This window comes from Hordeum vulgare, chromosome 2H (assembly GCF_904849725.1).
Source record: "Hordeum vulgare subsp. vulgare chromosome 2H, MorexV3_pseudomolecules_assembly, whole genome shotgun sequence".
Classification (NCBI taxonomy): Eukaryota; Viridiplantae; Streptophyta; class Magnoliopsida; order Poales; family Poaceae; genus Hordeum; species Hordeum vulgare.
In genome coordinates this window covers 236741503-236745062 of record NC_058519.1, presented here as the reverse complement: position 1 = coordinate 236745062, position 3560 = coordinate 236741503, and positions in this window count along the sequence as shown.

Genomic DNA, 3560 nt, shown 5'->3' with positions numbered 1-3560 from the left:
ATTGCATGTTTTAGTGGAAATATCATGTGATTAGACTATGTTAATGTTGTTGGGAGTTGCCACTAGTGAAAGTATGAAGCCTAGGCCTTGTTTCTCACCATTGTTACACCGTTTGTGCTAACTTTTGTCACTTGCTACCTTTCTGTAATTTTTTATTATAGATTTATATTACCTTGATTTGCCACACCTATCACCCATATTTTACCATCTCTCCACCGAACTAGTGCACCTATACAATTTACCATTGTATTAGGTGTGTTGGGGACACAAGAGACTTCTTGTTTCTTAATTGCAGGGTTGCTTGAGAGAGACCATCTTCAACCTCTACTTCCGTGAGTTCAATAAACCTTAGGTCATCGACTGGAGGGAAATTGTTGCTGTCCTATAAACCTCTACGCTTGGAGGCCCAACATAGTCTACAAGAATAGAAGCGTGCGTATACATCAAGTTATTTCTGGCGCCATTGCCGGGGAGGTGAGTGCTTGAAGATATATCTTTAGATATTGAAATTAAATCTTTTTGTTTCTTGCTTTTATTTTCACTAGTTAGGCTTATGGAAAACTGCACTCTTAGTTCGCTGCTTGGGGAAGGCCACTTTACCACACCCGTGGTAGAGAAGTCTCCTCCACCTACTGAATGTATCCCATTCGAAATACCACTTGGGATAATTGAAATAATTAGGAATGATTGTTATGCAGGAGATGGAATAGTCAATCCTAGTATTCATTTGTTTAAACTTACAGAAATTTGTGAGTTGTTTAAGATTTCAGGTTTGACAAGAGATGGAGTCATAAGGAAATTATTTGCCTTGCCACTGAAAGGAAAAGCATTGGAATGGTATAGGCTACTAGATGATTCTCACCTACGGGATTGGGAAGAGATCCGGTCTCTCTTTTTCTCCAAGTTCTATCCTATTCATGAAGTCCATGAGAATAGGAATTATGCTTATAATTTCTATCCTCATGACGGAGAGAGCATAACTCGAGCTTGGGGGAGACTGAAAACTTTAATGCTAAAATGTCCTAACCATGGGCTCCCCAAAGATATGATTATTACTAATTTCTATCCGAGGCGCTCTCCACAGGATAAATACTTTCTCGATGCTTCCTCTATGGGTTCTTCCACAAACGAAAGGATTGATGCTAAATGGGAACTCCTTGAGAGAATTCAATGCAATACTGAAGATTGGGAGATCGACAAAGGTGAAGAGTCAGGTATAAATTATGAGTATGATTGCATTAAGGCCTTTGTTGAAACTGTAAGTTTTAATAAGTTTAGTGCTAAGTTTGGGCTTGATTCTCAACTCCTTGTTGATTTCCCCAAATCTTTTGCTTCACATATTAATATGCCTAAGGAGAATCAGATCAAGCATCATGAAACTTTTAAAGAGATTTGCAAAGAACATGAAATTGTTAATGATAATTGCAACATGCATGATCCAATTCCTGAAAATGAAGTTTTACATAATCATGCTAATTTTTGTGAAGTGGATAGACCTTGTGAAAGGCCTATGATTGAAGAAGACAAGTATTGTAAGCAACATAAGCATGAAAGAACAATCACTTGGGTTAGAGATTTAAATGAAATTGCTAGATAATTGTGTGACCTTTATCCTTTTACTTGTGAACTTTGTGGTATAGAGGGTCACTTTAATTTTTAATGCATGTACTTCCAAAACATAACTGTTAACCAGTTGTGTGATAACATGATCACTTCTGATCTTTATGATGAACTTATGTTATTTTTGATGTGTGAAGAGTTATAAGAAAAAACTTCTTGGCTAGATGATAATGCCTTACGAATAAACAACACTTTGCAAAAATGCCATCTCTATTGTGTTGTTAATTGCCATGAAAATGATTACATAAGTAAGATTAGAAAGGAGGGAACTTTACCAAAGCATAAAAATGTCTCTTATGTTTGCACTAATAAAAAGGAGAGTTTCTTCCTAGTTTCCCCTACTGTTTATAATGATAAACCAGAATATGTGGAGAAGCTTCCTCTCCAACCACTCCCTCCTAAGGTGAAGAAGAAGAAAAAGAAGAGGAGGAAGAGGAACAAGAAGGAAGAAGAATGGGTATCAACCTGGCCACAGCATATTCCTCGCATCAACTTTTATGGACATAAATTTATGGAGGATGGTGAGCTTGATTGCATCCATTATTATCTTGATGATAAGTCCGTAGGTACAATTGAAGATGATTTTGATTATGATATGCATGTTACTTGTTGTGATTGGGAAGATGATGATAATGCTACTTATGATCTTGAAAATATTTTTGGTACCAACTCTGAAAATGATGATACGGAAATCTATAAGCTTGGGGTTGATAGGATTGCAAGTTCTTTACACATTAGTGATGTGATATTTGATAATTCTTTTGCTAGTAAGAATAAAGACAACATGTTTACAAATATAGTTTCTAGCAATAATAATACTCTTCTCTACCATGATGATGTTATAACTCCTATCTATATTGATTGTAAATATACCTATGACATAATGAGAAATTATCCATATGAAACTGGTCATAATCATGGAGGGAATTACTACCTTTCTGAACACCATCTCCCCAATACACAATTAATCTATAGTGTTCAAGTTGTTTATGATAGTCCTACTCCCACTATTACCAATGAGAAAGATTATGCTTATGTGGAGAGTAAGAGTACCATTTTGCAAGTGGATCATGGTAACAATGGTTTATGTTATACTTATATTTTTGAATTTATTCATGATCCCACTGAAAATCATTATGAGAAGGGAACATATGCTTATAGATATTTCAATAATATCAAGTTCCCTCTCTTTATGTTGAAGGTTTTGAAGCTGCACTTGTTTTGCCTTCCTATGCTTATTGCTTTGTGCTATTGCAATAGTCCTATACATAGGAAGCATGTTAGAATTAAATGTGTTTGGTATTTTCTTCTTGATGCTCTCTTTTGTTCTACAACTCTTATTCCTACGGGAGCATCATTAAAATCTTAAGCCTATCTTTATGGCTATAAACAAAGAGCTCTAGGGAGACAACCCTTGTTATCTTTACTTTGAGTTTTTACTTTCAGTTTTTAGTGGTATTGATGTGTGTTACTACTGTAGCAACATCATTTTATCTTTATTTTTAAGCTTTGTGCCAAGTTTTAGCCTCCGATTGCAAGAAAGTTCAAAAGTTGTGAACTGCTGTCTAGAAACAGATTATGTCTGCTTGACGGAACAATTCACCAAAAATCAGTAGGTCATCTTTGTGATATGAATTGTTTTTACAGTATGATGTATACAATTGGCTTTCCAGCGTCTGTCCTGAGATTTTTGATTTGAGTTGCAGAAGTGCCCTAAATAAATATTTACTACCTGTTGGTCTGTTTTTCACATATCCTGCCACGTTTTGCGTTGACATCATTTTGCAAATCTTAAGCTTGCTTTTTGTTTGCAAAAACTTTTTGGAAATCTTGATAAACAGTAGATTTTCATGAAAATATTTATTTCTAGTGGAGAAAAATTATTTTATTATGGTTACCAATCACTCTAATCAGCTTATGATGAGTTTCGTATGAAGGGA